The sequence below is a fragment of the Eupeodes corollae genome, chromosome 1 (genome assembly GCF_945859685.1).
Source record: "Eupeodes corollae chromosome 1, idEupCoro1.1, whole genome shotgun sequence".
NCBI lineage: Eukaryota > Metazoa > Arthropoda > Insecta > Diptera > Syrphidae > Eupeodes > Eupeodes corollae.
In genome coordinates this window covers 111,199,024-111,211,519 of record NC_079147.1, presented here as the reverse complement: position 1 = coordinate 111,211,519, position 12,496 = coordinate 111,199,024, and positions in this window count along the sequence as shown.

Genomic DNA, 12,496 nt, shown 5'->3' with positions numbered 1-12,496 from the left:
AAAGTTCACTTTATCAATCGAAAGTTCATTTATTTTTTGAACCAAGCAAACTTTGACTTTCTAATCATTCGAAAGAAATGTCATTTCATTAGCGTTCAATTTTTTCTGGCAAACAGATTCTCAAAACATGTAAGCTTTGATATTTGTGTTGAAAAATAGATAAAATAAAAATCTTTTATGAATTATTTGTGTTCTTTTTAAATAAAGGTCGCAATCGCATTCCAATTGGACCAACCGGGAGCAGAAGGAGACTCTCATCAGATTGATGGAAGAAAATCCTGAGATAGCCAAGGGATTTTCAACAAACCGGTTTGACATCGATCGCTTTTGAAAAGATGCTGCGGAGAAGCTGAAGCTACGGACCTTCTTCTAACGACGGTGCGACTTGCAAAAATTTCTATAAATCAAATTTTAACAAAAAAGGTGTATAGTAACAAATTTTTGGTTTCAAGGTTTGGGCTGATTTTAAATCCAAAACAAAAAAAAAAAGTGGTGGAAAATGAAGTAAAAAGGAAACAGGCCTTCAATGACAACAATCTTGTAGCCCTAACCGAGTTCGAGGAAGCTATTGACTAGATCACTTCACTTAAGCAGTCCGTTGAAGGCATAAGTGACAGGGTATTTGGCATAATACAAGTAGAGGAGTCTGAAACGGAGGCGGCTTCTACATCGAAAGACGTGTCTATGGCTTCTTGCCCTGAAGAAAATTTGGAACCAGGCTCAATAATTGAAGCCCAAGAGAATCTGTCTGTGCCTTCTCGCAATAGAGCAAACAAAGACACTCCAGTTAAAATTCTTCAAACTGGATGATATTAAGGACGAACTTCACCGAATGAATAGGTATATACAAAAGGCTAATGACACACAAAAAAAAAGTATGAAGAGAAACGTCGGCACAATCTCGCCGTGGAAAAATTAATGTGCGAGAAGTTGGAGTTAAAGAAACTAGCTAAACTAGGCGCTACACAAGTTTGGGACTCGTCCCACAAAATCTTTGAATGTGAGATTTTTATCTGCTTACCTACATACATATATAAAAGAAAAAAAAAGTTCCTCAGTTGTTTTTTGAATTAAGTTTTTTTTTCTGAATGGTTTTTTTTTGTTGTCAATGGTTTCAGTTTTTAATTAATTTATTTTTGAACCAAAAAAATGAAATAAATAAGACTGATATAGTGATATCTCAATATGTAAAATATGTACTCTTTTAATTAAAATAAACCAGCAATTCTGAAACGAGCGTTTCTAGCTTCAAGAATGTGACTATTTTCACTTTCAGCATCCACGTCACTAAAAGCATTTTCAGTGTGATCTTCAATGTGCAAATTTTCAGCATTTTTATCTGCAACTTTCAAATAAATGCAGATATTGTGCAAGCCTGCGCAAACGTTTACTATTTGGGCAGCCTTTTCTGCTGAGTAATGCAACTGCCTAGCCTTTAGACAAAACCTAAATCTGTTCTTCAGTAAGGCGTTAGTTCGCTCATTAATATTGCGTGCCTTGGAATGTTGAATAGTATACTTGCTTTCAGAATTTCCGGTAATTGGTGAACGATGTGGTGTTATTACCCAAGGTTCTAGGGGATAGCCTGCGTCACCTGATTTAATCAGTGTCATCAATTTTTCAAAAAATGATTATTGTTTCTTACCTAACAGCTAGGAGTTTGTTTGTCTTCCTCCAGTATACTGTTGCAAAAGATAGTTTCGAACGGAAGATACCTTCCACGCTAACGCACCGTGTGTTGGTCCAGGGTGAGAGGCATCTATATACCTTATTTGCATCTTTTGATCGCAGATCTGTCATTGAGTGTAATGTTTCTAAAAGTTGTATGCAAAAATTTACTTGAATTCGAATCCTTACAATTAAAACATTCAAGCTGTAGAATCCCTTTCTGTTATAAAACAAATGTCTTATTTCTGGTGGAGGGGGTTTGATAGCAAACTGAGTACCATCAACGCAACCGATCACTCCTGGAATACCGAACTTTTGGTAAAAATGATCCCTAATTGCTTCCTTTTCTTCGTCATTGGCTTTAAAATTTATCCATTTGGGGCATAGTTTAGCTTCTAATGCCGATACCACTTTTTTATGCACTTTGACAATGATGATTGAGAAAGTTTAATACCACCGTCCTTGCCTACTCCAAATTGGTATCCACCTTCTGCGACAAATCCCAACGTGGTTGTCAACATTATGATTGGAGATATAGACACAGAATTAGCTATTCTTTCGGATTTCAAAATAAGCATGATAGTTATGAGCATTCAACAAAACAAAACGAAAGTAATAAGCAGTTTCCTGAGATCAATTCCCATGTATAGATGAACATATCAGAAAACAATGAAAAAAGAAAAAATTAAATATCTTCACGATAAAAAACAAAATGTTAAGAAGTAAACACTAAATGAAGGCAGAGAGAAAAAAACTAAACGAGAGAACCAACTTCGACAGTTGCTCTCTTTTTGCCTACAAGCTGCGATTTGCACATAAACTTGCATATGTATTAACTCCATATAAAAAAAATGTGGGGAACGAATACTTATGCAAGAAGATGTGCATACTCCCCACATTAAAAAAAAATGGCGTCCATCTTTGAAAAATGGCGGATGCCATGCTGTTCAGAGGTGTTCAAAGAAAATTCAAAATTGTGGATGAACAATTTTTTGGTATTCTCATTGTGTTACTTTGGGAGTAATATCATTCGAATATGAAGTGAAATTAATTACTCTTGTTAGGTGCCAGAACAATGAAGATTTAGCAACAATTGTAAATTACGCATTTAGAGAAATATTAGTTAGTTATTTGAAGCCAGTTTTAATTATTAAGTAAGTAAAATAAATAAGGTGGTGCAACGGTGCAATGAGAATTAGGACCTAGAAACATAAAACTCTGAAAGCACTACAGCTATTATTTGTTTTATTATTATAGCTGCGTTTATGCGTTTAATTTTCGCTCAGACCGTTGAAAAATGCAAAAAAAACTCAGATTTAGTTTAATTTTCAGAGTTCATCGACTTAATTTTGGCTGCGAGAGTTGCTGGAACATTGACAACGAGAGTTAAAGAATGTAAACATGGATCATTAAAATAAAACAACTCAGAAACATTGAAAACTTTTTTATATACTCATCTCTTTTTTACATTCCTATTGTATTTGTGTGTACTCGTTGTTCATTTTCTTTATGTTACCGACATTTCCAAAATGCTGAAAATAAGTGATTTAAGTAGAGACTAAATAAAAAACCGTGAACTTCTGTTGCCAATTTTCATCGCATAAGATTTGTGAATTGGCGATAAGCTATTTTCACTAAGCTAGTGTGCTGTTTTTAAAGGCTTAACTACATATGTAAGCCGAAAAGTACTTTTGTACAAAAGTAAAAGTATTTGTATTCTCGCTAGGTCAGTAGTTTTGTGAAGAGAATATACAAATTTGTTCTTCAACCAAAATTTAAGTCTTATACATCATTTTTATAAGTTTTCCAGTTCTACTATTTATTTATATCTTATCTTTCAGTTATATAGCGACAAGGAAAAATCTGTTAGGGAAAGTTCTAACTACAGTTTTCCTGAAAGTGCATTGTGGGTTATTCATAGATGTTTGCTAAACTTTTTAGGCTATTCATAAATAAATGCAAATCCAAGTTAAGGGCTAAACCTGAATAACTATAAACATAGAAAATGCTGTGTTCAAGTAATTATTATCGCAGCCAAATTTCATAATTAATTTTGTTGGTGTATAAAACAGCTGAAAGACTAATTCATGACAAATTAATGTTAGGTTAACAATAAAATCCAGAAAATATCGATTGATACCGTAATTTCAGAAGATATGGATATTTTATATAAATATTCCCGGTAAACTGTAGACCTTTATTATTTCCACCTATTATAATTAATTCGATGTAAAATAATTCAATGCAGTATATTTTAGATAAAACAGCAGTTAAGTTATTAATTAAGGTATTACTGTTGAAATAAACATAACATACATTTATAAAAAACATGTACTTGTTCATAACAAATAAAGTCTAGTCTAAAAAACCTTAACCTTGTTATACACTCTTTCTGAACACATCTTTTCTGGTTTTGGTTGTTAATGCCATCTATCTGTAACTCAAAGAAAGAGAAAAGAAAAACAAATTCACCACAATCTTCCGTTTTAACGTTTACCGTAATTCATTGACAAACGAAAATTGTTTGCTAGAATTAATTTGTGAAAACCAGAGAGAGACAGAAATATCAAATGTCTCGATTCTCTCTGCTCTTCGAGGTGAAAACATGTATACACCGATACGAATTCAACACGCTATAAAAAATGAGAGTAAGAGGTTCCAAAGGGACGGAGACGAGGAAATTTGGCTCTCTCATTTAGTTTTTTCTCTCTGATGAAGGTCACAATGGTCAATCAGTCATGGTGGTATCACGAAAACCAATTTATGTTGGGTTCTTAAACTTAGTTCACACTCTTTAAGTTAGTTGGTTCTTATACCAACCTTAAGATCCTGTTCTATTATAAATAACTTTCTTTTTTGATTGAAAGCGTGTCTAAAGCTTGTTGCTTTTAAATCTGAACTTCCTTCCGTTTGATATCTCGTATTTCTAACAATACGTCCACGACTTGTTTGTAAAAGTCTTCACTGGAATTTGCCGAGTTCTTAAACATTTCCAGCTTGTCCATTTCTCTAGATGAAAATGATTGTGAAATGTTCTTTGGAATATTTGTTTGTTCCGCAAGAGGAACAGAATACGGAACAGGATCAGTAACAGTCTCCTCAGTTTCTGAACTCACAAGGGCTCTGACAAGATTTTCTAGACTGCCCTTTGACTCGCATGATGATGATGAAGACGACGAATAGCTCGTAGGTGGTTGGATCGCAGGTCGTTGGCTCGTAGGCGGATGCGGTTGAATATCGGCACTAAAAGTCTTTATGGCATTTTACCCATATACCGCTGTCCGTATTTTTGTCAATTCCACTACAGCTTCCTCAAACTTAGTTCTTTTTTCTTGAATGGGCCACCACCAGTTTTGTGTAAAGAGTTTTTATTCTGCGCAAGTTTTTGCTTAGTGCGGTGATTATAGTCGGCCCATGTCTAAAAAAGAATGAAGTTTATGATGATAATAAAAAAAAACTATATAAACATTACTTACTTTCTTCCAGGCTTTACAATTTTTGATGGGGCGCCCATTCGAGTTAAGCTTTGAGGTACATAAGTGGTTCCCACCGTTTGTTTTTCAGGTCCCTGTCTGAGCTCTCTGCTTGGCTATTTGTTGCCATTGATGGATGCTTGAGCATGTAAGCAAGTAAAATTTATTTTTGGGCAGGTCTTCTGTTGTACGTCCTTTATAGAAAATGAAAATTTAATTGTAGAAATACTTACATTGCAAGCGATGTTCTTTTTTATCATTGCAACTTGCAAGCGAAGTTCTTTAAAACATTATCTTTCTGGAAAAACACAATCTGTCACAATCATACTGATGAGTCTTCTTAACTATTTATAGTTATACAATTTTACTTTAATCGAAATGTAATGTTTTATTATTATTTTGTTCTTTTTTACTTGACAATCACCCAAATTGAAGTTGAAATCATTAGAAAGTTAATTAAACGTACCTTTTTTTCTTAATTTTGCCTCATTTTATGTCTATTTAATCTTATACATACATATAGCTTTTTTTGAGTTTAATGTATCGATTAAAATTAATTTCCCATCTATCAAGATATCTGACATCTGTCAACATCCTAGAAGTATGCAATCAAATTTTGTTGGTTTTGAAGCATAAACTTGTGTTCGTTTATAAATGAAATGCGATACAGAATGCCAATTATCGCTTTCGAACATTTTCTTTCGTTTTAGAAAAACGAAACAATCTCTTTCGTTTCGTTTGTTACAGAATCTGGCCCCTAACTGCTGTCAGCTTTCAGTTTTAGGTATGTACATCACAAACCACTTGTTCTGGAGTGATCACATATTCGAAAGCGCCAAAAATGCCGGTAAGTGTTCAGATTTTCTCCTTCTGAGGTGGATATAATTTATAAAGCATTCTTCCGAAACTCGAGTACAATTCCCATAATTGGTGGATGCTTTAATAACCCTTTTGAGTCTTGTGGGTATAATTCAAAAGAGAGCTCTGAAAACTTTTGTATTTCTTGAGCACTGTGCGTCGTATGGTTTCATGTCCGTCATTATTTTATCGCTATTTTCATAAAAAATGCTCTAGTGAAATATCCAATTGCATTCCTCCCCTCAATCAATTCAACCGTAATACGCGTACTTCTAGGAACGCTCATCGGCTAACCTTTGATACTTAATTTGTCGTACTATTAAGCACAGGGATTCATTCTTTAGCTGTACTGGGCAGGTGCCTTTAAGACAAGGTTAAGTATTTTATACAGGATCCGAAAAATGATGGGCGATAGAACTACTCGTATAACCGAAACAAATACACCGCCGCAATGTTTCATGCCATTCGTTGTTCTACTGGTATTTGTATAAACAATGTTCTATCAAATTATCCCATTGCCAATTCCCCCCTTAAACAATTCCGCGTAATACTCGCATTCAGTTTACCCTTAAGGTTAATTTCGGATGTACTGTTTAGTATAGATTCTTTTTTAACCGCTCATTTCCTATCATTTCCATACTCAAAATTGTAAGACCAATGTACACCTGTATTTCCTCTTTAATTCTTTCATATTTTCCTAAAGCTCGCACTGTGTTTAAAAAACTACACGTTCTTGAAAGGCTTTTCAAGGTTCAATATTTCCCACTCATTACAATGTGAGACATTCAAAACCAACCTGCTTCGGGTACTCCTTTCTAATCCTATCCTTATTTCCTAACTGCTTGGACTGTGTCCAATCATTGTAAGGGTATCTATTACCCCTTTAGTGCACGCACAATAAATACAATTAAAAAATACATAGGAATAAAGATTCTATTAAATAGTTACCTCAAAACTACTTACCCTGTCCTATTTGCACTTTCTGAGTCCAGCTTGAAATTTTTTCGGTCACCAAAGCAGCCGAAAATGTAGAAAGCTCTTAAGATGTGAATGGAATCATCTGCATACATTTTCAGCAACGAGGACACTCTACTAAGTTTCCTCAAAATCATAATTGTTCCATATTAAGGATGGAACGAATATTGACTCAATAACTTTTTCTCCAATTTTAACAAAATAATATTAACTTTTTTTATAAAATACTGAAATATATTTCTTTATGTCAATTCCACATATTGATTCTAAATTTGAAGAAAAAGAAATTAACTTATGTGATATTTTTATAGTAGTAACGGCATGAAAATATCGACACTTTTACATACAAGTTAATAACAATGACGTTGACTGATAAGCAATAAGAACTGAATGGCCTCTAATTTTTATAGCAGTCTATAAAATAGGTGGAAAATGAATCATCAACACATGAAATATGTCAAAATAGTATTTAAATGACTAAGCACTTTAAACTAGAAAAAAAAACAATGTGGTTTGACCTTTTCATAACCACAAATAAAAATATAAGTTTCAAGTGCAAAAATTACGAATGATAAAAGTTGTTGATAGTGGAAGTACCTCCATTTAGTGTTCTAAGACTCAGTGAATTGTTGAACTTACAATACATAAAACATTTCTTTTTTTTCGAAGAGGAAGCATGAATAGTACACAATGTGTTCTTCCACATTATACATCCTTGCAAAAGAAAGCAATGGCACCTATATCCATAAACCTTCAGTTGATTCAGCTTTAAATAAAATATATGAAGAATTTTTTGAAGCCATTTTATCAAAGGATCTAATTCAAGTACGTACGACAAGAGTAAAAATAAAAAGCAATTTATTAAAATAATTTTTATTTTTTTCTTATAGTGTCTTTGTTTGCTTTCGGAGTTAGATGATACTTATGTGTTTTTAAATCAATTGATTTTCATATGTAACGCTGATTGTTGCAATACCAATTGCATAGCTTTGAATCTTTGTCATTTTGCGGTTTTAAATGACTGTGAAGAGATTACCGCCGAGCTACTCCAGCATGGAGGCGAATTGAGTAGAAAGACAGTGGGTAAGTTAATTGTAGAAATATTTAGTAAAAATAAGTGTTTTTTCCAAAAAACGACTTGTTTTCGTTTTCAAAAGTAAAGCAAACCAAAACATATTGTGATGCTTGTTGCTCCGTAATTGTATCAATAAATTTGGATCATCAGCACCATTTGCAGCGGCAATATTTTTGAATGAGCGATCACTACGATACGATCAAGCCGCTCTTTTCGACATCAGTTATGCCTGTACTTATTTTAAATTTCTTCACAATTTAGTTTATTGCTTCCGTTGTTGTTCGATTATGACGTCAATAATCATCGCGTTATGCACGAAAATTGAGAATATCTGAACTACCTTTTTTATATAGTAAGCTTTAATACTGTTGTCAACGTTGTTAGATTTTTAAGCGTTAGAGATACGCTCTGGCAAAGCTCACACGAAGAATTAGAATTTAATAGAAAATATTCTAATAGTATTGTTAGTTTGATTTATTAACCCAACGGGTAAGAAAATATCTGGAAATTGAAATCCTATAAAAAAAGTTAATTTAACAATTGCTCCAAGGAGGGGTTTGTTCGTAGACTACTACATTCACATTTGGTGTTGAAACGAGCTTGAAGTTCTCGTTGTTCAACACGAATCAAACTATCTCACATGCACTTCATAAAAAACACCATTTGAATTTTAAAAAGTGCTGTCAAACTTAATCATTTCATTTGCGGTTAAAGCATCAAAACGATTTATTTAATCTAAACCGAAATAAAACTTTGGTAGAAACATAAATAAATAAATTAGGTGGCCTAACAGCCCGTTGAGAACTAGGGCCTAGTGACTTATAACTCTCAACCAATCCTGTGTGCGAGTACTGTTGTCAGGGATGGAGGGGACCTACAGTTAATAGCCGATTACGAACGGCAAACTTGAGAAAGCACTTTTTCATTACAGAATTACTCTTGGAGAATTTTTCAATCCCTCGCAAGAGGCAGTACCCGTGAAAAAAACTTTGGATGGCATAGATAGGGATCGAACCTAAGACCTCTGTCATGACAGTCCAACGCACTAACCATCAAACCACGAGTACTACTTGATAGAAACATAGCAAATTATAAATTATCTTTTCTATTGTTTTCTCTTGCAAAATAAGATCAGTTAGTCCATTTTTATAAACAAAACTAAATAATATCAACAGTAACAGATTGATTTTTCTCCAATTGAAAACACATGATTCCAAATGCAACAAACACAGACATCGAGATACAAATGGAATATCGATCGTACCACCATTTGAGAACGAAATCACATAAGATCCATTTGAGACTCGTCAAAAACCTATCCGTAGTAAGAATCTACTTTAACTTTTATCGGTAGTATACATACTGCGGATATTGTTTTTGTTATTCGTGTAAAATCCTACTGTACCATTAATTGTTTGAATTTAATTTTGTATTTTCTAATAACGTCCTTGTTTTCATGTCATAAGTTTTTTTTTATACAATTGTTAAACGGCGGCGCTGTATTCCACATTCTTTCGTTATTTTATCCATTCCAAAATTGCAATAATCAGACAAATAGTCCGATTGACAAGGACTGATTGTTCTTCCAGTGTGCGCTTCTGCAAAATGTTTAAATTCGTTAAATTTTAAAATTACAGAATCGGCTGTAATCAATTTTCATTGGACCGCAAGCGTCACTATGTACTATGTAAAGGTGATCCTGAGAGCGACGTATATGTTCCACATGTCTTAATAGAATTGTTCGGTTATGGTAATTAACCTTTTTTCGACATAAGTGTAATGTTTTTCTTTAAGCCCTTATCCACAATCTAAGCTTTTTAGAAAAGGATCGTACGCAGATCTGGGACATGAGGAAGGTCGTTAAGATCTACTTCTACATTTGTCCTTCCATTCCAGGTTAATAAATTGATATATCCCTTTGCAATCACATCAGAGGATACATTTGTCGCTAATTCAAGACTTGCTGAAAAGTTTTCATCATGCTTCTATTTCTGATGTGAAGTATGTACAGTCTGTCTTTTGTCGTTTGTTGAGACATTTGCAAAATACGTACTGTCTGTGTGCTTCAGTGTAGATACCATTTTCTTGAAACAATCCACGCCCTTATGATCCATCTTTCCGTAAAAATTGCAGTTACACTTAAAGCCTTCATTAGCTGATTTTTTAAAGACGTTTCTGCTTGTATTTGGGATGTTCCTTGGCTGTGTTTGGCAAAAATAGCTTCAGATGATTGATAATGAACTTCAAATTCTTGCATCATGTTCCTGTGTTATCTTAGTTTTAAGAGTTTTGATGTAAGGAAGGTTGTCACGAGATTTAATGGTACATCTAAAATTTTCAAAAGAATCAGGAAAATTATATATCAAGATCACAGTTAATAAATCTTCATTTATGTTGACTTCCATATTCAAATAAATTCCATTTATCAACTGTATCGAAAAAGGAGAAGGAGAGACAATACACATCAACAACGATACAACATTGAAAACTATACTCGCTGCCTCTGCTGTGACAGGCAGTCAAGAAGAAGAATTTCACCAGCACTCAACATGATGAACCAATTTTTATTGTATGAAATATTATTTCTTTTACTATTACTATTACCTTTCACTTTTTCTATTTTTCCTCTTATTATGCTCTATCTTACTTTCCTTTTTCACCAATGTATATTTATTATTGCTACCTTATAGAAACCCTTTTGTAAAAGTTGTTGCTTTGTTTCCCATTATATTATATGTATGTTACTTAGATCTCGCCTTATAACTACTCGTTTCAGAGTTGTGTGAACGATTGGTGGGCTCCATAGGATACACCAGTGATGTTATATTGCGAACTATGTTAAAAATGTTGAGTTGTCGACGTGACGGTTTCAAGGTTGTTCATAACAATGCTCAGAGTTTGATGAAAAAGATTGATGAATTTAGATTACTTTCTGAAGATTCACATATCGACGCGATCTGTGTTTCAGAAACGTGGTTCTCTGCACATGTGAAAGATGCAACATACTCTCTTAGTGGATATAGGATCTTCCGTTCTGATAGGTGCAACAGCGGAGGAGGTGTTGCTATATATGTTAGGGAAAACCTTATCTGTAAGAAGTTATACTATTCGTCACCCAGCTCTTCTTGTGAGTATTTGTTTTTGGAGGTTAAAGGCAGTGAAGGTAATCTTCTCTTGGGAACTATCTAAAGACCAAATAGGTATATCGATTTGGAACAAATCTATAGAGTTATTGAAGAAATTACTGTTATCTCTTCAAACGTTATTATATGCGGTGACTTTAACTGTGACCATTTAACTGACAAAAGGTTAATTGAAAACATGAGATCCTTTGACTTGCACTCAGTGAACAATACTCAACCCACCCACTTTTCCCAGTCTTCCTGTACGCTACTAGACCACTACTATGTAAGTGAAAAAGATAGAGTACTGTTATATGATCAGCTTGAAACACCAATTTTTTCTAGACATGATCTTATTTTTTTGACCTATGATTTTAATTCAAGTGTAAACCAAGTGTGGTAGCACCCGTAGCATGATGGTTAGTGCGTTGGACTGTCATGCAAGGGTCTTGGGTTCAATCCCTGCCTGTGCCACCTTAATTAAAAAAAAATTAATTTGCGCGGGTACTGCAAATCCTTCAAGAGTAACTCTTGTCATGAAAAAGTGCTTTCTCAAAAACTAGCCGTTCGGATTCGGCCTTAAATTATAGGTCCCTTCCTTTCCTGACAACAGTACTCGCACACAGGAATGGTTGAGAGTTGTAAGTCACTAGGCCCTGGTTCACAAAGGACTGTTGCGGCACACCATTTGATTTGATTTGTAAACCAAGTGTTTTCTAGAATTCAATTTAGAGATTTTAAGAATATCTTTAAAACATATCTTGAAAATGATATAAACATGATAGCATGGAATGACATCTTCCTAATGCCTTCACCAAATGACCAAGTCGAGTTTCTAAACACAAATATTAATATTTTATTTGATCGATAAGTTCCATTAAAAGCACAAACTAGAATCCGCGAAAATAAACAATGGTTTACTAGTAGAATTAAAGAACTTATAAATCAGCGTGATCTAGTATACCCAAGCTGGAAACGGTTCCGTGTTTACGAGCTCGGTGACTTGTACAAGTCATTGCGAAATAAAGTAGTTCAAGAGGTAAGACACGCAAAAGTACAGTTCTACTCTAACCGTCTAGAACTAAAATCGGATAGTCGTAAAATATGGAACAACCTCCGCAAGCTAGGAATAGGCAAACAAAGAAATAATTTTCCAGCTGAATTGAATATAAATGAGCTAAACAGTAAATTTGTTTCTACACCTATAATAACTCTAAGAGACCATGTATCTCTTAATACCATACCTCCTATTAGACTTTTCAAAAGCTTTCGACATGGTGAATCACTCGATACTTCTGAATAAACTGCGTCACAGATTCAACATA